Source organism: Leopardus geoffroyi, chromosome B3, assembly GCF_018350155.1.
Source record: "Leopardus geoffroyi isolate Oge1 chromosome B3, O.geoffroyi_Oge1_pat1.0, whole genome shotgun sequence".
NCBI lineage: Eukaryota > Metazoa > Chordata > Mammalia > Carnivora > Felidae > Leopardus > Leopardus geoffroyi.
Genome location: NC_059337.1, coordinates 147,902,333 through 147,929,844, shown reverse-complemented (window position 1 = coordinate 147,929,844; position 27,512 = coordinate 147,902,333). Strand labels below are relative to the sequence as shown.

The 27,512-nt window shown below is 41.2% G+C and overlaps 1 pseudogene; it reads left to right on the top strand.

Annotated features, from left to right (window-relative positions):
• The first annotated feature begins 1,460 nt into the window (after positions 1-1,460).
• On the top strand, positions 1,461-26,510 carry LOC123584406 (annotated as a pseudogene).
• The last annotated feature ends 1,002 nt before the right edge of the window (positions 26,511-27,512 follow it).

Below are 27,512 nucleotides of genomic sequence, written 5' to 3'. Positions count from 1 at the left end.
TAATATAAAAACAGGGAGGGGGACAAAACAGAAGACACTCATAAATATGGAGAACAAATTGAGGGTTGCTGGAGAGGTTGTGGGAGGAGGAATGGGCTAAATGGGTAAGGGGCACTAAGGAATCAACTCCTGAAATCATTGTTGCACTATTTGCTAACTAATTTAGATATAAATTTTAAAAAATAAAAAAAAAACATGTTAATGAAAAAAAAAGGAGGAGAAAATTACCTCCAGATGATCATGTCCACTATGAAAGCCGACATCTGACAGCATATTGAACAGAAAAATGCAAAAACCATTCCTTCTACATCAAGATCAATGATGATCACCCCAACATAAGTATTCAACATGATAACATGAAGAATAAACATGCTGCCTCAAACTATATCAACGTGTCACATTGCTGATTTGGATGAAAGTCACGTGAGAAACAGCCAGTCCAAGGACACTCAGACCATCCTTTTTCCCTTGACAGCACGAAATAAATCTCCCTTGGGAAAACTCCCTTACCTGTTCCAGGAGGGAAGAATTATCCTTAGCACCAGAATAAGGAACACAGGGACAAGAAGGATGTGCAAACAAACCTAGTTACTTGTTGACTAATTAAATACCCCCAAACCCACACCTTTGCCTTAACTTTTGCCAAATCCAAAGTTTTGTTGTCTGAAAGTCACAAGTGCCACCTGCTTTGTACATTCTCTGGGTGTCATATCATTAGGAAGGCCATGCACTTGCAAAATGAAATTTATCCTCCCCTTTAGATCAGTCTCATGTCAATTGAATCCTTACACCAGGTGAAACCCCAGAAGAAGAGAAAAGCATTCTTCTCCTACAACTGGAAGAAGTACTCACAAACTTTGGCAATAAAAAGAAATAAAAGACATTTAAAACAGTGAGAAGGAAGAAAAATTACCTGTTTGCAGATTACATGATCTTAAACATAACAAAAGCCTAGAGATACCACAAAAAATATTAGAACCAGTTTTTAAAAATGAGGAAAAGTGCAGGATACATAATGAACAAAAATAAATAAAAAATAAACCACCTGTGATTCTACATACCAGCGTGCAAATACATGCAAAACAAATAACAAAATTATAGAAGTGAAAATTTCACAGAAAAAAAGTATTTGGGATTAATATCAAAAAAGATGTAAAATAATTGTAGAGCGAAAATGACCAATGTTGATGAAGGACATGTAAAACTGCACAGGTGCCTGCAAATATATCTGTGCTCACCAATTAAAATTATTCATATTTTCACAGCACCATCCACACAAACTAATGTAGAAATGCATCCCCAACCCTGTCGTTCACTTTTAAAGAATCAAATCTAAGTCTGAATCTTGATTTATATGTCAGAGGACATGCAAATAGTGCCCTCTCTGTAGCCCTCTGTAGTGTCCTCTGCAGCCTGAAGCTGGGAGAGGAGCCCCAGCTCCAGGGGTCCCAGGTGTTCCCATTCTGTGATCAGGACAGAACACAGACACCTCACCATGGAGTTTGTGCTTGGCTGGATTTTCCTCATTGCTCTTTTGAAAGGTAATTAATGGTGAGTTAGAGACACTGAGTATGTGAGTGGATATGGGTGAGAACCAGTGGATGTGTGACAGTTTCCTGACCAAGATGTCTTGTGTCTGCAGGTGTCCCGTGTGACATGCAGCTGGCAGAGTCTGGGAGAGACCTGGTGAAGCCTGGGGGGGTCCCCGATATTCACCTGTGTAGCCTCTGGATTCACCTTCAGTATCAACAGCAAGGACTGAGTCTGCCAGGCTCCAGGGAAGGGGCTGCAGTGGGTCGCATATATTAGATATGACGGAAGTAGCACAAGCTATGCAGACTCCATGAAGGGCCGATTCACCATCTCCAGAGACAACGCCAAGAACACCCTCTATCTGCAGATGAACAACCTGAGGGTCGAGGACATGGCCACATATTACTGTGCAAGAGACACAGAGAGGGGACCCAACTGGGAGCCCAGACACAAACCTCCCTGCAGGAGGGGATCAGCACCACCAGGGGGGCAACACTATGCACAATTCTGGTTTGTGTTTCCAGAGACAGGTGCAGATGGAGGTTACAGGCAGGTTTCCTGTCAGGGTCAGGGGCTTCCTCTCCACACAGCAGTTTCCCCAGGGAGGCTCTCTGAACACAGGATTCTGTGCTTACCAATTAATTGTCTAAATTAGATACTTGTTGTCATAGGAAAACTACACTAACGTGCACAAAAGACACAGTTCTTTGCATTGCTTACTCCTGTCCCTCAATATGAGTGAATTACAGATATCCTGAGGCACAACAGCTGAACATTTACAGGATTCCCAGATGCACTCCCAATGCAGCCAGGACCCCAGGATCCCACAGCTCCTCCTTATCCAAACCCAGCCATTGTCCCAATAAAACAACATGACACTTCCCTCCTGGCTGTTGCTACTCAGGACTTTAAATGAGCTACAGCTTTATTCAATTCCTCTAAAGAAGAGATAATTCATCTCCATTTATTAGGATTCTCCCGAGGCACAGGGTCCAAAGCACATTGGTTTACATGATTGAATACATTGATAAGCCACACCTTCCACTCTCACATGCTGGAGACCCAGGAAAACCAGAGGTGTAATTCTCGTCTAATTCTGAACTACTCTCTAGTCTCACAACGTGGAAAGCTGATGATGTAACTCTCAGAAAAAGGGCCAGAGGATACCACTGTTCCAGTTCAAACAAGCACATGGGAAGTAAAAATGAGGGAATTCTTCCTCCCTCTGCATCAGATTTTCTTCAGAACCTTAATAGAGTGGGTGATGCCGAGGCAGACAGAAACCATGGATAGAAATGCCAGAATCTTGTGGAATAGTTAACAGACATCCACAGAAACAGTGGGGAAACTGGGCACCCATGACACAGTCAGGATGACACATAAAGGTAATCATGACTAGTCAACCTTCTGTAAATGCGGAGCTGAAAGACTGAAGGTTTAGAAGTCCATGCCATCACTGGGGTGGAGCCTAGTGGGCATAGCAGTGCTCCTGGGGAGAAGCAGCCCCGTGGCCCATAGGGAGTGCTACAGTTTGAGGATCCCTGAGTCACATCGGGTGAGACAGTTACCTTCTTGGAGTGCATTTTCATGGGGCAGGAGAGCTGACAGGCACCATTGCACTGCCCTGGTTATTAGCATAGGAGCCTCTGCTGAGAGCAGCTAAATGGACGCTGCTTCTTATTGTTCTTCACCATGAACTCCAAGCCCTAGTGTTCATGCAACTGCCCTTCTGGGATAACCAGCTCCAACCACAGCATAGCGAGATGCTCTCCCAGAGGATCAGTGAGATCACTGTCATACTGAATTCATACAATTTGGTGTATTCAAACCCAGCTAGAGCTCTTGAGATAAAACATAAGAGCCCTGAGATGCCAGGTGGGCCAATGGTTTTGACACAGACAGGATGAAGGCAGGGTTGTGAAGGAAGCCTGGGACCCACAAGCACAGATTGTTCTCTCTGTGTGAGGGCTTCCTGCACAGGGTAGGCTGGGAACTACAGCTCCAGGGACTAGAGAGGGAGATGATGCCAATATTTCCTCCCATCAATCAGCATGGACAGAATTCAGTGAACAGCACAGCACCTCCTAGTAGAATCTGAGCCACTGACACCAAGATATACCCCCCTTGCCTTCCTTAGGTGCTTCCTTACTAGGGAAAGAGTGCCTGGAACCCAGGCCAGCATTGCGCCCCTCCTTCCAAACACCACCATATACCAGCACAGGCACTAAGCCTACTGACCATATAGTGAGGTATAGCTTCACCTATAGGGAAGATATGAATTAGCCTCTTTTAATAAGCAGACCAAACTCACCTAGATAAAACCCATAACACTATGGACAAAGTTGAAAACCTCCCCACTGCAGGCAAGGAGAAACTCTGCAGACGACTGACCTGAGGGACAGAGCAGACAATACACGACAGCACAGTGCACATGGCACATGCAAGAAATGCTTCCAGAAATATCAAGTTCTCAACAGTATGTAACACTTCTAAATAAAGACACTACTCTAGAAACAGAAAACATAACAGGATTTTCCTACAAACTTAAGAAAGCAGAGACATAGACATGCACATAGATGGAGGAATTCATTCTAAAAGAGAAAACGATAAAAGGACATTGCCAGGGATAATATTAAAACACATATAAATAATATGCCTCAAACAGAATTTAAAACCTATCATAAGGAAACAGAACTTTTCAAAACTATCATAAGGATACTAGCTGTACTTGAGGAAAGTGTAGAAGACATGAGGATAACCTGACTGCAGATAGAAAAGACCTAAAACACAGTGTTGCTGAAATTCTTTTAATGCTGTAACTGAGCTGTGAAAATGATTGGATATAATGAACTCAAGTCAGAAAGAATCAAATGATTAAGTGACTAGAAGATAAAATTATGTGAGTAATGACGTAGGAAACAAGAGGAAAATTAACATATTGCATCACAAACGTATACTGAGGGAATGCAGCAACTCCATAAAGTGTAATAAAATTGTTTTCAATGGAGTCCCAGAAGAAAAGAGGGAGAAAAAAAGGGAGAAGTTTTATCTGAGTGCATTAAATGGAAAATTTCTACTAAATGGTGAAGGAATCAGACGTCCACATCTATGAGTCACAGAGAACTCCCATTAAAATAAAAAAAAAAAAATCAGGCCAACTCTGAGACATAAGATAGTAAAGTTCACAAAATACACAAATAAAAAAAATCCTGTAAGCATGAAGACAGAAGAGTTCGCTAAAGAATATGGGAAGATAAAAAAAGATTATGGCAGAACTGTCCACAGAAAACTGCAGGCAAGAAGGGAGTGGCATGACATCCTCAAATGCTCAAATGAAAATTAGGCAGTCACTGGGGAACGAGACAAGATGGCGGAACAGCATGGAAGATTTTGTGTGTCTCGCATCCATGAAATACAGCCAGACCAACACTAAACCATCCTACACACCTAGAAAACTGATTGAGGATTAACACAACAATCTGCACAACCTGAGCCACAGAATTCAGCAAATACGTGGCGTGAAGAGGTGGCCTTGGGGAGCGGGAAGCCACAGCAAGGGAGGTGCTTTTGCGGGCAGAGAGAGGACGGAGACTGGGGAGTGGGGGAGAATACGGGAAAAGCACCCCTCCCCAAAAGCAGCTGGAGAGAAAGTGGAAAATTGGAAATAGCCACAGGGACTAAACTAAAAAGGGAGAAAGGAGAAAGGAGAGGATTTAAATTCCATTAAGACTGTAAACAAGGGGAGTGCAAAGGCTGCAACTCCGCAGCTCGATACCTGGCGGTGCTCTGCTGGGAAAGGTGAATCCCCAGGAACAGAGTGGGGTCTGGGAGGTTCTTGAGCCACATGGGGAAAAGTGGTTCCACTGCTGATAGGACATTCTGTAGAGATTGTTGAAGCCACCTGATCCCAGAAGACCCAAGAAAATGGCCACATTTGCTGGTGCTGGAACAAGGTCGTTTAGGGTGAAGCCTGCTGCCAGATGTGTATTGTGATTTTCCATAATTCCTGAAACGCTGCTGCTACACTGTCTCATGAACTTTTTCTTGGGCCGGCTGGCACCTGCCCACAGTCTTGGGGCACCAGCAGCAGCAGGATCCAGCAAGCGTTCCTGGGTGCAGCCGATATTCGGCCATTGCTCATTCAGCCACTGCTCGGTGAGACCCTCCCACAGAGGGGCAGAAGGGGTCAAAGCCACAGTCTTTTGGATATAAAGGGCTGGGGAAAACAGTCGCATCTGAGACAAAACTTGGGAAAGAGGTGCGGCCTGGGGCCTGGACATGGAGAGTGAAGGAGCGGGGAGTGGACAAGAGTTGAAGACAGAGGACGGATGCATGATTGCTGATCTGGGAGAACAGACTGGGTAGCTGGGTGGCGCCATTTTCACCTCTCCTGCGCATGTGCATTAGCACCTACAAGCACGCAAAAATCCAACCCAGGAGGCTAGCAGCACCATCTACTGGATAGCAGAGCCATTACACTGAGCCCTGACCAACTGGGCCAACTTGGTTCTTCAGGAATGCAAGTGTCACTGTGGGCTTAGTTCATGGACTCTGAAGAGTTATATAGACTGACATCTAGGGGATAACGAACTAATTTCAGTCTACTTTAATCTGTTAGCAGGTTCATCTAGTCGTTTCTTTCTTTTTTTTCTTTTTCTCTTTTACACTTCTTTTTTTCTTCAATGCAGAAAGAGAAAAAATTCATTTTTATTATCAATTTTTATTAAAAACATTTTTCTTTAATTTTTATTACTATATTTTTTACATTTGTGCATTTTTCCAATTCTATTTTACTTCCATCATTTCATTTTAGTCTACTTCAGTGTATTCCCCTTTTCAAATTTCCAAAGTTTCCTTTTTATTTTTTTCTTTTTCTTTTCTTCTCTTCTTCGTTTCTGTTTTCTTGAATGCAGAAAGAGAAAAACTTCATTTTACTTTCAATTTCTATTAAAAATATTTTTAATTGTTTACTATATTGTTTGCTTTCATGTAAATTTTTTCAAATTCTATTTTACTTCCATCAATTTGTTTTAGTCTACTACAGTGTGTTCACTTTCTTGAAATTTCAAATGATTTCCTATTTTTTCTTTTTTTTCTTTTTTCTTTTTTGTTTTTTCTTTTTTCATGAATACAGAAAATGAAAAAAAATCACATTTATTTTTAATTTTTATTGAAAATATTTTTTCTTTATTTTTTCTACTATATTCTTTAATTTTGTATATATTTTTTCAAACTCAATTTTACCCCATCATCTCATTTCAGTATACTTCAGTGAATTCATTATTTTTTCAAATTATCAAATGATGTCCTTTTTTTCTCCCCCTCACCTTTTTTTCTGTAATATGTCAAACCACTTTCAACACACAGACCGAAACACACCTAGGGTCTAGCATCATCTATTCGATTTGTGTGTGAGTGTGTTTAATTTTTAATTTTAATAGTTTTGTAATTTTATCTTTTTTCAATTTTGTGACCTCATTAATTCCTTTTCTCCCTTCAAAATGACAAAACGAAGGAATTCACCCCAAAAGAAAGACCACGAAGAAACGACAGCCAGGGATTTAACCAACACAGATACAAGCAAGATGTCTGAACCAGAATTTAGAATCACGTTAATAAGAATACTGGCTGGAGTCAAAAATAGATTAAAATCCCTTTCTGCAGAGATAAAAGAAGTAAAAAATAGCCAGAATTAAATTAAAAATGCTATAACTGGCCTGAAATCATGGATGGATGCAGCCGCGTCAAAGATGGATGAGGCAAAACAGAGAATCAGCAATATAGAGGAAAAACTTATGGAGAATAATGAAGCAGAAAAAAAAGAGGAGATTAAGCCAAAAGAGCATGATTTAAGAATTAGAGAAATCAGTGACTCATTAAAAAGGAACAACATGAGAATCATGGGGGGCCCAGAAGTGGAAGAGAGAAATAGGGGTAGAAGTGTTATGTGAGCAAATCATAGCGGGAAACTTTCCTAACCTGGGCAAAGACACAGACATAAAAATCCATGAAGAACAGAGGACCACCATTAGATTAAACAAAAACAGATGATCAACAAGGAATATCATAATCAAATTGACAAAGTACTCAGGCAAGGAGAGAATCATAAAACCAACAGGGAAACAAAGTCCATAACCTGCAAGACAGACAGATCAGAATTGCAGCAGGCCCATCCACAGAAAGTTGGCAAGGCAGAAATGAGTGGCGGTGTATATTCACTGTGCTGAATCAGATAAATACGCAGCCAAGAATTCTGTATCCAGCAATGCTGTCATTCAAAATAGAAGGAGAGATAAAAAATCCCCATACAATAAAAAATTAAAGGAGATTGTGAGCACTAAACCAGCCCTGCAAGAAATTTTAAGGGCAACTCTCTGAGAGAGGAAAGGTGAAAATATATCTATGTAAATAAATAAATACCAAAAGCAACAAAGATTAGAAAGACCAGAGAATACCACCAGAAACTCCAACTCTACAAGCAGCATAATGGTAATAACTCATATGTTTCAGTATTCACTCTAAGCGTCAATGGATTCAATGCTCTAATCAAAATACATAGGGTAACACAATGGAGAAGAAAACAAGATCCATCTATATGCTTTTCACAAGAGACGCACTTTAGACCTAGAGACACCTCCAGATGGAAAATAAGGAGATGGAGAACCATCTATCATGCTAATGGTTAACAAAAGAAAGCCAGAGTAGCCATACTAATACCAGACAATCTAGATTTTAAAATAAGGACTATATCAAGAGATGCAGAAGGACATTATATCATTCATAATCAAGGGGTCTATCCACCAAGAATACCTAACAATTGTAAACATTTATGCGCCAAGTGTGAGAGCACCCAAATATAGAAATCAATTAATCACAAACATAAAGAAACTCATCGATAAGAATACCATAATAGTAGGAGACTTCAACACCCCACTCACAGCAATGGACAGATCATCTAATCAAAAAATCAACAAGAAAAAAATAGCGTTGAATGACAACCTGTCCAGATGGACTTAACAGATATATTGAGAACATTTCATCCTAAAGCAACAGAGTATGAATTCGTCTCCAGTGCGCATGAAACGTTCTCCAGAATAGACCATATACTGGGGCACAAATCAGCCCTAAGTAAGTACCAAAAGATCGAGATCATACCATGCATATTTTCGGACCACAATGCCATGAACTCGAAATCAACCACAAGAAAAAATTTGGAAAGTTAACAAAGACTTGGAGACTGAAGAACATCCTACTAAAGAATGAATGGGCTAACCAAACAGTTAAGAGGAAATTGAAAAGTATATGGAAGTCAAAGAAAAACATAACACCACAACGCAAACCTCTAGGATGCAGCAAAGGTGGCCATAAGAAGAAAGTATATAGCAATCCGGGCCTTCCTAAAGAAGGAAGAAAGATCTCAGATACACAACCTAACCTTACACCTTAAGGAGCTGGAAAAGAACAGCAAACCCAAAACCAGCAGAAGACAGGGTTTAAAAAGATTAGAGCAGAAATTAGTGCTATTGAAACCAAAAAACAGTAGAATATCAATGAAACTAAAAGCTGGTTCTTTGAAAGAATTAAAAAAATTGATAAACCTCTATCCAGTTTGATCAAAAAGAAAATGGAAAGGAACCAAATAAATAAAATCAAGAATGACAGGGAGACATCACAACCAACACAACAGAAGTAAAACAGTAATAAGAGAATATTATGAGCAATTATATGCTAATAAAATGGGTAATTTGGAAGAAATGGACACATTCCCAGAAACATATACACTATAAAAACTGAAACAGGAAGAAATAGAAAATTTGAACAGACTCATAACTAGTAAGGAAATCGAATTAGTAATCAAAAATCTGCCAAAAGACAACAGTCCAGGACCAGATGGCTTTCCAGGGGGAATTCTACCAAACATTTAAGGAAGATTTAACACCTATTCTCTTGAAACTGTTCCAAAAAATAGAAATGGAAGGAAAACTTCCAAACCCTTTCTATGAAGCCAGCATTACCTTCATTCCAAAAGCAGACAGAGACCACACTAAAAAGGAGAACTACAGACCAATTTCCCTGATGAATATGGATGCAAATATCCTCAACAAGATATTAGCCAACCAGAAACAATAATACATTTAAAAAATTATTCACCACGACCAAGTGGGATTTATACCTGGGATGCAAGGCTGTTTCAGTATTTGGGAAACAATTAACGTGATTCATCACATCGATAAAAGAAAGGACAGGAACCATATGATCCTGTCCATAGATGCAGAGAAACCACTTGACAAAATAAAACATCCTTTCTTGATAAAACAAACAAACAAACAAACAAACAAACTCAAGAAAGTAGGGATGCCTACGAGCATACCTCAAGATCATAAAGGCCATATATGAATGACCCAATGTGAATATCACCCTCAATGGGGAAAAACTGAGAGCTTTCCCCCTAAGATCAGGAACAAGACAGGGATGTTCACTCTCGCCACTGTTATTCAACATAGTATTGGAAGTCTTAGCCTCTGCAATCAGACAACACAAAGAAATAAAAGTTATCCAAAATGGCCAGGAGAAGATCAAAATTTCACTCTTCACAGATGACGTGATACTGTATATGAAAAACCCAAAAGACTCTACCAAAAACTGGTAGAATTGATTCATGAAATCAGCAAAGTGGCAGGATATAAAATCAATGCAGAGAAATCAGTTACATTCCTATACACCAACAATGAAGCGACAGAAAACAAGGAATCTATCCCATTTACAGTAGCACCAAAAACCATAACATACCTAGGAATAAATCTAACCAAGAGAAGAAAACTCTATACACTGAAAATAATAGAAACCTTATGAAAGAAACTGAAGATGACAAAATATGGAAAAAGATTCCATGCTCCTGGATAGGAGAACAAATATTGTTAAAATGCCTACAGTACCAAAAGCAATCTACATATTCAATGCAACCCCTATCAAAGTGACACCAGCATTCTTCACAGAGCTAGACAAATAAGCCTAATATTTGTATGGAACAGAAAAGACACTGAATAGCCAAGGCGATCTTGAAAAACAAAACCAAAGCAGGAGGCATCACAATCCCAGAATTCAAGCTGTACTAAAAATCTGTAATCATCAAGACAGTATGGTACTGGCACAATAACAGACATTCAGGGGTGTCTGGGTTATTCAGTCAGTTAAGCGTCTGACTTTGACTCAAGTCAGGATCTCGCGGCCCATGAGTTCAAGTCCTGCATCAGGCTATGTTCTGACAGCTCAGATCCTGGAGCCTGCTTGGAATTCTGTGTCTCCCTCTCTCTCTGACCCTCCCCTACTCATGCTCTGGCTCTGTCTCTCAAAAGCAATAAATAAACTCCAAAAAAAATTAAAAAACAAAAACAAGAACAGACACTCAGATCAATGGAACAGAATACAAAATCCAGAAATGGACCCACAAACATATGGCCAACTAATCTTTGACAAATCAGGAAAGAATATCCAATGGAATAAAAAAAGTTTCTTCAGCAAGTGTTGCTGGGAAAACTGGACAGCGACATGCAGAAGAATGAACCTGGACCACTTTATTACACCATTCACAAAATAAATTCAAAATGGATGAAAGACCTCAATTAAGTCAGGAAACCATCAAAATCCTCGAGGAGAAAACAGGCAAAAACATCTTTGATCTTGGCCGCAGCAACTTGCTATTCAACACATCCCCAGAAGCAAGGGAAACAAAAGCAAAAATGAACAACTGGGACCTCATCAAAATAAAAAGCTTCTGCATAGTGAAGGCAACAATCAGCAAAATTAAAAGTCAACTGACAGAATGGGAGAAGATATTTTCAAATGACATCTCAGATAAAGGGTTAGTATCCAAAATCTATAAAGAATTTATCAAACTCAACACCCAAAACACAAATAATCCAGTGAAGAAATGGGCAAAAGACATGAATAGACACTTCTCCAAAGAAGACATCCAGATGGCCAACTGACACATGAAAAAATGGTCCACATCACTCATCATCACGGAAAGGCAAATCAAAACCACAATGAGATACCACCTTACACCTGTCAGAATGGCTACCATTAACAACTCAGGCCACAGCAGATGTTGGCGAGGATGCGGAGACAGAGGATCTCTTTTGCTCTGCTGGTGGGAATGCAAGCTGGTGCAGCCACTCTGGAAAACTGTATGAAGGTTCCTCAAAAAACTAAAAATAGACCTTCCCTAGGACCCAGCAGTTGCACTACTAGGCATTTATCCATGGGACACAGGTGTTCTGTTTTGAATGGACACATGCACCCACATGTTTATAGCAGCACTATCAACAATAGCAAAAGTATGGAAAGAGGCCAAATGTCAATCGATGGATGAATGGATAATGAATATGTGGCACACACACACACACACACACACAATGGAGTCTTACTGGGCAATCAAAAAGAATGAAATCTTGCCCTTTGCCACTATGTGGATGGAACTGGAGGGTATTATGCTAACTGAAATGAGTCAGTCAAAGAAACACAAAAATCATATGACTTCACTCATATGAGGACTTTAATAGAAAAAAACCAGATGAACATAAGGGAAGGGAAACAAAAATATAAAAACATGGAGGGGACAGAGCAAAAGAGACTCATATATGGAGAACAAACAGAGGGTTACTGGAGGGGTTGTGGGAGGGGGATGGGCTAAACTGGTAAGGGGAACTAAGGAATCTAATCCTGAAATCATTGTTGCACTATATGCTAATTTGGATGTAAATTTTAAAAAATAAAACTAAATAAATAATAAAAAATAATATATTTTAAAAAAGAAAATAATAGGTGATCATGATGTTGAGGTAAAATTTTCTTAAAAATTATGCAGAAAGCTCCATTAATAAAGGTAAAACACCAAAACTGAGAAAAAAAAAGAACTCTTCATATTGTCCCACCACCATCCACACAAACTAATGTAGAAGTGCGTCCCTAACCCTGTCGTTCACTTTTAAAGAATCAAATCTAGGGGCGCCTGGGTGGCTCAGTTGGTTAAACGTCCGACTTTGGCTCAGGTCATGATCTCGCGGTCCGTGGGTTCGAGCCCCGTGTCGGGCTCTGTGCTGACAGCTCAGAGCCTGGAGCCTGTTTCAGATTCTGTGTCTCCTTCTTTCTCTGACCCTCCCCTGTTCATGCTCTCTCTCTCTCTCTGTCTCAAAAATAAATAAAATGTTTAAAAAAATAAAAAATAAAAAAATATAAAGAATCAAATCTAAGTCTGGAGTTTGATATATACATCAGAGCACATGCAAATGGGGCCCTCTCTGTGCTGATTAAACCAGCCCATCCCAGACCCTGCAGCTGGGAGAGGAACCCCAGCCCCAGGAGTTCCAGGTGTTCCCATTCTGTGATCAGGACAGAACCCAGACACCTCACCATGGAGTTTGTGCTGGGCTGGGTTTTCCTGGTTGCTCTTTTAAAAGGTAATTCATGGTGAACGAGAGGCACTGAGTATGTGAGTGGATATGAGTGAGAACCAGTGGATGTGTGACAGTTTCCTGACCAAGATGTCTTGTGTCTTCAGGTGTCCAGTGTGACGTGCAGCTGGTGGAGTCTGGGGGAGACCTGGTGAAGCCTGGAGGGTCCCTGAGACTCACCTGTGTGGCCTCTGGATTCACCTTCAGTAGCAACAGCATGAACTGGGTCCGCCAGGCTCTAGGGAAGGGGCTGCAGTGGGTCGCATATATCAGATGATGGAAGTAGCACAAACTACACAGACTCCGTGAAGGGCCGATTCACCATCTCCAGAGACAACACCAAGAACACCCTCTATCTGCAGATGAACAGCCTGAGGGCCAAAGACACGGCCACATATTACTGTGCAAGAGACACAGAGAGGGGACCCCACTGGGAGCCCAGACACAAACCTCCCTGCAGGAGGGGATCAGCACCACCAGGGGGCGCACACTATGCACAATTCTGCTTTGTGTTCCCAGGAGCAGGTGCAGATGGAGGTTATAGGCAGGTTTCCTGTCACGGTCTGGGGCTTCCTCTCCACACAGCAGTTTCTCCAGGGAGCCTCTCTGGACACAGGATTCTGTACTTTCCTGTTCATTCCTTGACTTAGAAACTTTGCTGTAATAGGAAAACTACACTAGCATGCACAAAGACACAGTTGTTTGCACTTGCTTACTCGTCCCTCAACGTGAATGAATTGCAGATTTCCTGAGGCACAACAGCTGAACCATTAGAGGAGTCCCAGATGCACTCCCTGTGCAGCCAGGACCACAGGGTCCCACAGCTCCTCCTTATCCTCACCCAGCTCTTGTCCCAATCAAACAACGTGACACTTCCCTCCTGGCTCTTCTCAGCACTTTAAATGAGCTACAGCTTTATTCAGTTCCTCTTAAGAAGAGATAATTCATCTCCGTGTATTAGTCACAATTCTCCCGAGGCACAGAGCCCAAAGCACATTGGTTTACATGACTAAATACATTGATAAGCCCCACGTTCCACTCTCACATGCTGGAGACATAGGAAAACCAGCGGTATAATTCTGAACTACAGTCTAGTCTCAGAATGTGGAGAGCTGATGATGTAACTCTCAGAACAAGGGTCAGAGGAGACCACTGTTCCAGTTCAAACAAGCACATGGGAAGTAAAAATGAGGGGATTCTTCCTCCTTCTGCATCGGGTTCTACTCAGAACCTTAATGGAATGGGTTATGCCCAGGCAGACAGAAACCAGGGATAGAAATTCCAGTCTCTTCTGGAACACATCACAGACATCCACAGAAACAGTGGGGAGACTGGGCACCCATGACGCAGTCAAGATGACACATAAAGGTAATCATGACAAGTCAAACTCTTGTAAATGTGGAACTCAAAGACTGAAGATTTAGAAGTCCATGCCATCACTAGGGTGGGGCCTGGTGGGCATAGAAGTGCTCCTGGGGAGAAGCAGCCCTGAGGTCTATAGGGAGTGCTGCAGTTTGAGGATCCCTGGGTCACATCGGCGGAGACAGTTACCTTCTTGGAGTGCATTTGGGAGATGGGGCATTGCCTTTCATGGGGCAGGAGGGCTGACAGGCACCATTGCACTCTCCTGGTTATTAGCATAGGCGCCTCTGCTGAGAGCAGCTAAACGGACGCTGCCTTCTTGTTGTTCTTCACCATGAACTCCAAGCGCTAGTGTTCATGCAACTGACCTTCTGGGACAACCAGCTCCAGCCACAGCATAGTGAGACTCTCTCCCAGAGGATCAGTGAGGTCCCTGTCATATTGAGTTCATAAAAATTGGTGTATTCAAACCCAGCTAGAGCTCCTGATATAAAACATAAGAGGCCTGAGCTGCCAGGTGGGGCAATGCTTCGGATACAGACAAGGTGAAGTCAGGGTTCTGAAGGAAGCCTGGGACCCACAGGTACAGATTGTTCTCTTTGTGTGAAGGTTTCCTGAATAGTGGAGGCTGGGAACTCCAACTCCAGGAATTAGAGACGGAGCTAATGCCAATATTTCCTCCCACCAATCAGCATGGACAGAATTCAGTGAGCAGCACAGCACCTCCCAGTAGAATGTGAGCCACTGACACCAAGATATACCCCCCTTGCCTTCCTTAGGTGCTTCCTTACTAGGGAAAGAGTGCCTGAAACCGAAACCAGCATTGCGCCCCTCCTTCCAAACACCACCATATACCCACACAGGCACCAAGTCTACTGACCATATAGTGAGGCATAGCTTCACCTATAGGGAAGATATGAATTAGCCTCTTTTATTAAGCACACCAAACTCACCTAGTTAAAACTCAACACTATGGACAAAGTTGAAAAACTCCTCACTGGAGGCAAGGAGAAACTCTGCAGACGACTGACCTGAGGGACAGAGCAGACAATACATGACAGCAAAGTGCACATGGCACATGCAAGAAATGCTCCCAGAAATGTCAAGCCCACAACAGTATGTAAAACTTCTCAATAAAGACACAACTCTAGAAGCATAAAACATAACAGGATTTTCCTAAAACACTTAAGAAAGCAGAGTCATAAACATACACCATGATGGAGGAATTCATTCTAAAAGAGAAAACGATAAAAGGACATTACCAGGGATAATATTAAAACACATGTAAATAATATGCCTCAAACAGAATTTAAAACCTATCATAAGGAAACAGAACTTTTCAAAACTATCATAAGGATACTAGCTGTACTTGCGGAAAGCCTAGAAGACATGAGGATACCCTGACTGCAGATAGAAAAGACCTAAAACACAGTGTTGCTGAAATTTTTAAAATGCTGTAACTGAGCTGTGAAAATGATTGGATATAATGAACTCAAGTCAGAAAGAATCAGATGAATGAGTAAGTGACATAGAAGATAAAATGATGTGAGTAATGAAGCAGGAAACAAGAGGAAAATTAACATATTGCATCACAAACGTATACTGAGGGAATGCAGCAACTCCATAAAGTGTAATAAAATTGTTTTCAATGGAGTCCCAGAAGAAAAGAGGGAGAAAAAAAGGGAGAAGTTTTATCTGAGTGCATTAAATGGAAAATTTCTACTAAATGGTGAAGGAATCAGACGTCCACATCTATGAGTCACAGAGAACTCCCATTAAAATAAAAAAAAAATCAGGCCAACTCTGAGACATAAGATAGTAAAGTTCACAAAATACACAAATAAAAAAAAAATCCTGTAAGCATGAAGACAGAAGAGTTCGCTAAAGAATATGGGAAGATAAAAAAAGATTATGGCAGAACTGTCCACAGAAAACTGCAGGCAAGAAGGGAGTGGCATGACATCCTCAAATGCTCAAATGAAAATTAGGCAGTCACTGGGGGACGAGACAAGATGGCGGAACAGCATGGAAGATTTTGTGTGTCTCGCATCCATGAAATACAGCCAGACCAACACTAAACCATCCTACACACCTAGAAAACTGATTGAGGATTAACACAACAATCTGCACAACCTGAACCACAGAATTCAGCAAATACGTGGCATGAAGAGGTGGCCTTGGGGAGCGGGAAGCCACAGCAAGGGAGGTGCTTTTGCGGGCAGAGAGAGGACGGAGACTGGGGAATGGGGGAGAATACGGGAAAAGCACCCCTCCCCAAAAGCAGCTGGAGAGAAAGTGGAAAATTGGAAACAGCCACAGGGACTAAACTAAAAAGGGAGAAAGGAGAAAGGAGAGGATTTAAATTCCATTAAGACTGTAAACAAGGGGAGTGCAAAGGCTGCAACTCTGCAGCTCCATACATGGTGGTGCTCTGCTGGGAAAGGTGAATTCCCAGGAACAGAGTGGGATTCACGAGGTTCTTGAGCCACACAGGGAAAAGCGGTTCCACTGCTAGTATGACATTCTGTAGAGACTGTGGAAGCCACCTGGTCCCAGAAGACCCCAGAAAACGGCCACATTTGCTGGTGCTGGAACAAGGTCATTTAGGGTGAAGCCTGGTGCCAGACATGTGGTGTGATTTTCCATATTCCCTGAAACGCTGCTGCTACACTCTCTCACGAACTTTTTCTTGGGCAGGCTGGCACCTGGCCACAGTCTCAGGGCACTGGCAGCAGCAGGGTTCAGCAAACATTCCTGTGTGCAGCCAATATTTGGCCACTGCTCATTCGTCCATTGCTCCGTGAGACCCTCCCACAGAGTGGCAGAACAGGTCAATCCACAGTCCTTTGGGAGTAAGGGGCTACGGAAACAGCCACATTTGAGACAAAACATGGGAGAGAGGTGTGGCCTGGGACCTGGACACGGAATGTGAAGGAGCAGGGAGTGGAAGAGAGCTGAAGACAGAGGATGGGTGTGCAATTGCTGATCCAGGAGAACAGACTGGATAGCTGGGTGGCAGCATTTTCACCTCTCCCTTGCAGGCGCATATGCACCTACAAGCACCGCAACAATCCACCCCAGGAGGCTAGAAGCGCCATCTAGTGGATAGTGGAGCCATTACACTGAGCCCCTCCCAACTGGGCCAACTGGGCTCTTCAGGAACACAAGCCTCACTGCCAGCTTAGTTTATGGACTATAAAGCGCTACATCTAGGGTATAACAAAGTAATTTCAGTCCTACTCCAATCTGTTAGCAGGTTCATCTACTCCATTTTCTTTCTTTATTTTCCTTTTTCTTGAATGCAGAAAGAGAAAAAATTCATTTTTATTAACAATTTTTATTAAAATATTTTTCTCTTATTTTATTACTATATATTTTACATTTGTGTAATTTTTTCAAATTGTATTTTACTTCCATGATTTTATTTTAGTCTACTTCAGTGTATTCCCCTTTTCAAATTTCAAAACAGTTTTCTTTTAATTTTTTTATTTTTTTCTCTTCTTCGTTTCTGTAGTTTTTCTTGAATGCAGAAAGAGAAAAACTTCATTTTACTTCAATTTCTATTAAAAATATTTTTATTCAAATTTCCTACTATATTGTATGCTTTTTGTAAATTTTTTCAAGTTCTCTTTTACTACCATCATTTTGTTTTAGTCTACTACAATGTATTCACTTTCTTGAATTTTCAAACGATTTCCTTTGTCTCCTTTTTTTAAATCTTTTTTCTCTTTTTCATTTCCTTTCTTTTTTCTTGAATACAGAAAAAGAAAAAAATGACATTTATTTTTAATTTTTATTAAAAATATTTTTCTTTCCTTTTTTCTACTATATTTTTAAATTTTGTGTAAATTTTTTCAAACTCTATTTACTCCCATCATCTCATTTTAGTCTACTTCAGTGTATTCATTGTTTCAAATGATCAAATGATGTCCTTTTTTTTCTCCCCTCCCTTTTTCTCTCCTATCTGTCAAAACACTTTCAACACCAAAACCAAAAAACACATAGGATCTAGCAATCTAGCATCATCTATTCGATTTGTGTGTGTGTGTGTGTTTAATTTTTAATTTTAATATTTTTGTAATTTTATCTTTTTTTCAATTTTGCGACCTCAATAATTCCTTTTCTCCCTTCAAAATGACAAAACGAAGGAATTCACCCCCCAAAAAAAGATCACGAACAAATGACGGCCAGGGATTTAACCAACACAGATACAAGCAAGATGTCAGAACCACAATTTAGAATCAAAATAATAAGAATACTAGCTGGAGTAAAAAATAGATTAGAATCACTTTCTATAGAGATACAAGAAGTAAAAAATAGAGAGAATGAAATTTAAAATGCTATAACTGAGCTGCAATCACAGATGGATGCAGCGGTGGCACGGATGGATGAGGCAGAATAGGCAATCAGCGATATAGAGGACAAAGTTATAGAGAATAATGAAGCAGAAAAAAAGAGGGAGATTAAGGCAAAAGAGCACGATTTAAGAATTAGAGAAATCAGTGACTCCTTAAAAAGGAAAAACATGAGAATCATAGGGGTCCCAGAAGTGGAATAGAGAAATACGGGTGGAAGGATTAGGTGAGTAAATCATAGAGGAAAAATTTCCTAACTTGGGCAAAGACACAGACATCAAAATCCATGAAGCACAGAGGACTCCATTAGATTCAACAAAAACTGACCATCAACAAGGTACATCATAGTCAAATTGACAAAGTACTCAGGCAAAGAGAATCATAAAACCAACAGGGAAACAAAGTCCCTAACCAGCAAGGGAAGACAGATCAGGTTTGCAGCAGACCTATCCACAGAAAGTTGGCAGGTCAGGAAGGACTGGTGGGATATATTCAATGTGCTGAATCAGAAAAATATGAAGCCATGAATTATGTATCTAGCAAGGCTGTCATTCAAAATAGAAGGAGAGATAAAAAGATCCCCATACAAACAAAAATTAAAGGAGATTGTGAACACTAAACCAGCTCTTCAGGAAATTTTAAGGGCGACTCTCTGAGAGGAGATAAGATGAAAATATATCTATATAAATAAATAAATACCAAAAGTAACAAAGATTAGAAAGACCAGAGAACACCATCAGAAACTCCAACTCTACAAGTGTCATAATGGCAATAGACTCATATATTTCAGTATTCACTCTAAGTGTCATTGGACTCAATTCTCCAATCAAAATACATAGGGTAATGGAATGAATAAGAAAACAAGATCCATCTATATGCTTTTCACAAGAGACGCATTTTAGACCTAAAGACACCTACAGATTTAAATAAGGGGAATGAGAACCATCTATCATGCTAATGGTCAACAAAAGAAAGCCGGAGTAGCCATACTGATATCACACAATCTAGACTTTAAAATAAAGACTGTATCAAAAAATGCAGAAGGGCATTATATCGTTCATAATCAAGGGGTCTATCCACCAAGAAGACCTAACAACTGTAAATATTTATGAGCCAAATGTGAGAGCACCCAAATATATAAATCAATTAATCACAAACATAAAGAAACGCATTGATAAGAATACCTTAATAGTAGGAGACTTCAACACCCCACTCACAGCAATGGACAGATGATCTAATCAAAAAATCAACAGGAAAACAATAGCATTGAATGACACACTCGACCAGATGGACTTAACAGATATATTCAGAACATTTCATCCTAAAGCAACAGAATATGCATTCTTCTCCAGTGCCCATGGAATGTTCTCCAGAATAGACCATATACTGGGGCACAAATCAGCCCTAAGTAAGAACAAAAAGATTGAGATCCTACCATACATAATTTCAGATCACAATTGCCATGAACTCGAAATCAACCACAAGAAAAAATTTGGAAAGGTAACAAAGACTTGGAGACTGAAGAACATCCTACTAAAGAATGAAAGGGCTAACCAAACAGTTAAAGAGGAAATTGAAAAGTATATGGAAGTCAATGAAAAACATAACAACGCAAATCTCTAGGATGCAGCAAAGGCGGCCATAAGAAGAAAGTATATAGCACTCCGGGCCTTCCTAAAGAAAGAAGAAAGATCTCAGATACACAACCTAACCTTATGCCTTAAGAAGCTGGAAAAGAACAGCAAATAAAACCCAAAACCAGCAGAAGACAGGGAATAATAAAGATTAGAGCAGAAATTAATGTTATCGAAACCGAAGAAACAAACAGTAAAACAGATCAATGAAACTAAAAGCTGGTTCTTGGAAAGAATTAACAAAATTGATCAACCACTATCCAGATTGATCAAAAAGAAAAAGGAAAGGACCCAAATAAATAAAATCAAGAATGACAGAGGAGAGATCACAACCAACACAACAGAAATAAAAACAGTAATAAGAAAATATTATGAACAGTTATATGCCAATAGAATGGGCAATCTGGAAGAAAGGGACAGATTCCTAGAAACATATACACTACCAAAACTGAAACAGGAAGAAATAGAAAATTTGAACAGACCCATAACCAGTAAGGAAATCGAATTAGTAACCAAAAATCTGCCAAAAGACAACAGTCCAGGACCAGATAGCTTTCCAGGGGAATTCTACCAAACATTTAAGGAAGAGTTAACACCTATTCTCTTGAAACTGTTCCAAAAAATAGAAATGGAAAGAAAACTTCCAAACTCTTTCTATGAAGCCAGCATTACCTTGATTCTAAAACCAGACAGAGACCTCACTTAAAAGGAGAACTATAGACCAATTTCCCTGATGAATATGGATGCAAAAATCCTCAACAAGAATTATCCAACCAGAAACAATAATACATTTAAAAAAATTAATCACCACGACCAAGTGGGATTTATACCTGGGATGCAGGGCTGGCTCAATATCTGTAAAACAATAAACGTGATTCATCACAACGATAAAAGAAAGGACAGGAACCATATGATCCTCTCCACAGATTCAGAGAAAGCATTTGACAAAATAAAACATCCTTTCTTGATAAAAAACCCTCAAGAAAGTAGGGATAGAAGGACCATACCTCGAGATCCTAAAAGCCATCTATGAAAGACCCAATGCTAATATCATCCTGAATGGGGAAAAACTGAGAGCTGTCTCCCTAAGGTCAGGAACAAGACAGGGATGTCCACTCTTGCCACTGTTATTCAACAGATTATTGGAAGTCTTAGCCTCTGAAAGCAGACAACACAAAGAAACAAAAGGCATACAAATCAGCCAGGAAGGGGTCAAACTTTCACTCTTCACAGATGACATGATACTCTATATGGAAAACCCAAAAGACTCCGCCAAAAAACTGCTAGAATTGGTTCATAACTTCAGCAAAGTGGCAGGATACAAAATCAACACAGAGAAATCAGTTGAATTCCTATATACCCACAATGAAGTGACAGAAAAGAAAACAAGGAATCTATCCCATTTACAGTAGCACCAAAAACCATAAAATACCTAGGAATAAATCTAACCAAAGAGACGAAACTCTATACACTAAAAATGATAGAAACCTAATGAAAGAAATTGAAGATGACAAAATATGGAAAAAGATTCCACGCTCCTGGATAGGAAGAACAAATATTGTTAAAACGCCGATAGTACCCAAAACAATCTACATAATCAGTGCAATCCCGATCGAAGTGACACCAGCATTCTTCACAGAGCTAGATAAATAATCCTAAAATTTGTATGGAAGAGAAAAGACCCCGAATAGCCAAAGTGATCTTGAAAAACAAAACCAAAGCAGGAGACATCATAATCCCAGAGTTCAAGCTATACTACAAAGCTGTAATGATCAAGACAGTATGGTACTGGCACAAGAACAGACACTCAGGGGCGTCTGGGTGGATCAGTCAGTTAAGCGTCTGACTTTGACTCAGGTCACAATCTTGTGGCCCATGAGTTTGAGTCCCGCAACAGGCTATGTGATGACAGCTCAGAGCCTGGAGCCTACTTGGAATTCTCTGCCTCCCTCTCTCTCTCCCCTCCCCCGCTCATGCTCTGTCTTTGTCTCTCAAAAGTAATAAATAAACGCCAAAAAAAAATTAAAAACAAAAACAAGAACAGACACTCAGATCAATGGAACAGATTAAAAAACCCAGAAGTGGACCCACAAACATATGGCCAAGTAATCTTTGACAAAGCAGGAAAGAATACCAATGGAATAAAAAAAGTTTCTTCAGCAACTGTTGCTGGAAAAACTGGACAGCGACATGCAGAAGAATGAACCTGAACCACTTTCCTACACCATTCACAAAATACACTCAAAATGGATGAAAGACCTCAATTAAATCAGGAAACCATCAAAATCCTCGAGGAGAAAACAAGCAAAAACATCTTTGATCTTGGCCACAGCAACATGCTACTCAACACGTCCCCAGAAGCAAGGGAAACAAAAGCAAAAATGAACGACTGGGACCTCATCAAAATAAAAAGCTTCTGCACAGTGAAGGCAAACAATCAGCAAAATTAAAATTCAACTGACAGAATGGGAGAAGATATTTTCAAATGACATCTCAGATAACGGGTTAGTATCCAAAACCTATAAAATCCAAAGGGCTAGTATCCAACACCCAAAACACAAATAATCCAGTGAAGAAATGGGCAAAAGACATGAATAGACACATCTCCAAAGAAGACATCCAGATGGCCAACCAACATATGAAAAAATTCTCCACATCACTCATCATCATGGAAATGCAAATCAAAACCCTAATGAGATACCACCTGACACCTGTCAGAATGGCTAACATTAACAACTCAGGCAACAACAGATGTTGGCAAGGATGCAGAGAGAGGATCTCTTTTGCATTGTTGGTGGGAATGCAAGCTGGTGCAGCCACTCTGGAAAGCTGTATGGAGATTTGTCAAAAAACTAAAATATAACTACCTTATGACCCAGCAATTGCACTACTAGGCATTTATACACGGGACACAGGTGATCTGTTTCGAAGGGACACATGCACCCCCATGTTTATAGCAGCACTATCAACAATAGTCAAAATATGAAAAGAGCCCAAATGTCCATCGATGGATGAATGGATAAAGAAGATATGGTATAGATATACATACAATGGAGTCTTACTAGGCAATCAAAAAGAATGAAATCTTTCCATTTGCAACTACGTGGATGGAACTGGAGGGTATTATGCTGAGTGAAATTAGTCAGAGAAAGAAAAAATCATATGACATCACTCATATGAGGACTTTAAGAGACAAAACAGATAAACATAAAGGATGGGAAACAAAAATAATATAAAAGCATGGAGGGGACAGAGCATAAGACACTCATATATGGAGAACAAACAGAGGGTTGCTGGAAGGATTTTGGGAGGGGGATGGGCTAAACTGGTAAGGGGGAACTAATGAATCTAATCCTGAAATCATTGTTGCACTATATGCTAATTTGGATATAAATTTTAATTAATAAAACTAAATAAATAAATAATAAAAAATAATATATATAAAAAAAGAAAATACTGAGTGATCATGACGTTGAGGTAAAAATTTCTTAAACATTATGCCGAAAACTCCATTAATAAAGGTAAAACTCCAAAAGTGAAAAAAAGAAAAAGAATTCTTCATATTGTCACACAACCATTCACACAAACTAATGTAGAAGTGCGTCCTTAACCCTGTCGTTCACTTTTAAAGAATCAAGTCTAAGTGTGGAGTTTGATATATATGTCAGAGGACATGCAAATAGGGCGCTCTCCATGATGATAAACCCAGCCCAGCCCCGACCCTGCAGCTGGGAGAGGAGCCCCAGTCCCGGGAGTCCCAGGTGTTCCCATTCTGTGACCAGGAAAGAACACAGACACCTAACCATGGAGTTTGTTCTGGGCTGGGTTTTCCTGGTTGCTCTTTTAAAAGGTAATTTATGGTGAACGGGAGACACTGAGTATGTGAGTGGATATGAGTGAGAACCAGTGGATGTGTGACAGTTTCCTGACCAAGATGTCTTGTGTCTGTAGGTGTCCAGTGTGACGTGCAGCTGGTGGAGTCTGGGGGAGACCTGGTGAAGCCTGGGGGGTCCCTGAGACTCACCTGTGTAGCCTCTGGATTCACCTTCAATGGCTATTGGATGAGCTGGGTCCGCCAGGCTCCAGGGAAGGGGCTGCAGTGGGTCGCAGAAATTAGTGGTAGTGGAAGTAGCACAAACTAGGCAGACTCTGTGAAGGGCCGATTCACCATCTCCAGAGACAACTCCAAGAACACGCTGTATCTGCAGATGAACAACCTGAAGACCGAGGACACGGCCACGTATTACTGTGCGAGAGACACGGTGAGGGGACCTCACTAGGAGCCCAGACACAAACCTCCCTGCAGGAGGGGATCAGCACCACCAGGGGGATGCACACTATGCACAATTCTGCTTTGAGTGCCCAAGAGCAGGTGCATATGGAGGTTACAGGCAGGTTTCCTGTCAGGGTCTGGGACTTCCTCTCCACACAGCAGTTTCCCCAGGGAGCCTCCCTGGTTTTATGATTCTGTGTTTACCTATTAACGTCTGAATTAGCAACTGTGTTGTCATAGGAAAACTACACTAGCATGCACAAAGACACAGTTGTTTGCCCTTGCTTACTCTGGTCCAACAACATGAGTGAATTACACATTTCCTGAGGCACAACAGCTGAACCGTTACACGAGTCCCAGATGCACCCCTGTGCAGCCAGGACCACAGGATCCCACAGCTCCTCCTTATCCTCACCCAGCCCTGGACCCAGTCAAACAACGTCACACTTCCCTCCTGGCACTTGCAACTCAGGATTTTAAGTGAGCTGCAGCTTTATTCAATTCCTCTAAACGAGAGATAAGTCATCTCCATGTATTAGTCAGGATTCCCTTGAGCAAAAGAACCCAAAGCACATTAGTTTCCATGACAAAAGAGGTTGAGAAGTCCCATGATCTACTGTCACAAGCTGAAGACCCAGGAAAACCAGTGATGTAATTCTTGTCTGATTCTGAACTAGTGTCTAATCTCAGAACGTGGAAAGCTGATGATGTAACTCTCAGAAAAAGGGCCAGAGGAGACCAATATTCCAGTTCAAACAAGCCCATGGGAAGTAAAAATGAGGGAATTCTTCCTCCATCTGCATCAGATTCTATTCACAACCTTAATGGAATGGGTGGTGCCCAGGCAGACAGAAACCATGGATGGAAATCCCATTCTCTTCTGGAACACATCACAGACATCCACAGAAACAGTGGTGAATCTGGGCACCCATGACACAGTCAAGATAACCCATGAAGTTAATCATGACAAGTCAACCTCCTGTAAATGTGGAGCTCATAGACTGAAGATTTAAGTCGATTCCATCATTGGGGTGGAGCCTGGTGGGCATAGCAGTGCTCCTGTGAAGGAGGGGAGAGGCCCATAAGGGGAACTGTAGTCTGAGTATCCCCTGGGTCGCATCGGGAGAGACAATTCCCTTCTTGGAGTGCGTTTGGGAGATGGGGCATTGCCTCTCATAGGACAGGAGAGCTGACAGGCACCATTAAAATTCCCTGATCATTAGCATAGGAGCCTCTTCTGAGAGCAGCTAGCTGGACACTGCCTTCTTGTTGTTCTTCACCATGAACTCCAAGCCCCTAGTGTTCATGCAACTGATCTTCTGGGGTAAACCAGCTCTGGGGTAAACCAGGCAGAGCACATCAATACCCTCTCCCAGAGGATCAGTGGGGTCCCTGACATATTGAGTTCACACAATTTGGAGTTTTCAAACCCAGCTAGAGCTCCTGAGATAAAATGTAAGAGCCCTGTGCCACGAGGGCTGTGCCACCCTGTGCCACCCTGTGCCACCAGATGGGCCAGTGGCTTGGACACAGACAGGGTGAAAGCAATTCTGACAGAAGCCTGGGACCCACAAGTGTTCTCTCTGTGTGAGGGCTTCCTGAACAGGGGAGACTGGGAACTCCAACTCCAGGGACTAGAGAGGGAGCTGACGCCAATATTTCCTCCCACCAATCAACATTGACAGATTTCACTCAGCAGCACAGCATACCCAGTGGAAGCTGAGCCACTAACACCAACCTCGCCTACTCCTGCTCCCATCAAGTGCTTGCTTACCAGGAAAGAGTGCCTGGCAACCAGACCACCACTGCACCCCTCCCTCCAAAGACCACCGTATACACCCACAGGCACCAAGTCAACTGACCGTATAGTGAGGAATAGCTTCACCTCTAGGGGAGATAGGAATTAGCCTCTTTTAACAAGCAGACCAAACTCACCTAGTTAAAACTCACAACACTGGGGACAAGGTCCAACATTCCCCACTGGAGGCAAGGAGAAACTCTGCAGAGGACTGTCCTGAGGGACAGAGCAGCCAAAACACGACAGCACAGTGCCACGGAACATAAAACAAGTGTTTCATGAAGTGTCAGGCCCTGGACAGTATGTGACCACTTCTCAATAAAGATACTACCCTAGGGGCGCCTGGGTGGCGCAGTCGGTTAAGCGTCCGACTTCAGCCAGGTCACGATCTTGCGGTCCGTGAGTTCGAGCCCCGCGTCAGGCTCTGGGCTGATGGCTCGGAGTCTGGAGCCTGTTTCCGATTCTGTGTCTCCCTCTCTCTCTGCCCCTCCCCCGTTCATGCTCTGTCTCTCTCTGTCCCAAAAATAAATAAACGTTGAAAAAAAATAAATAAATAAATAAATAAATAAAGATACTACCCTAGAAGCAGAAAAACAACAGGATTTTCTAAACATTTAAGAAGGCAGAGACATAGACAACAACATGATTGAGGAATTCATCCTAAAAGAAAAAACGATAAAAGGTCATTGTGAGGGATATAATTAAAACACATATAAATAATATGTTTCAAACAGAATTTCTAAAAACTCTTATAATGAAACAGGATTTTAAAAAGTATCATAAGGATACCAGCTGTGCTTGAGAAAAATATATGAGACATGAGGGATACCCTTACTGCAAACAGAAAAGACCTAAAACCTAGTCAGGATGAAATTTTAAATGTTGTAACCGAGATGTGAAACTGATTGGATATAATGACCTCAAGGCTGAAAGAAGCAGATGAATGAGGAAGGCACATAGAAGATAAAATTATGGGGGAAATGAAGCTGGAAGGAAGACAAAAATTAAAATATTGCATCACAAACTTAGGGAAACCAGCAACTCCATAAACTGTAATAACATTCTTTTGAAAGGAGTCCCAAAAGAAGTGGAGAAAAAGAGGGA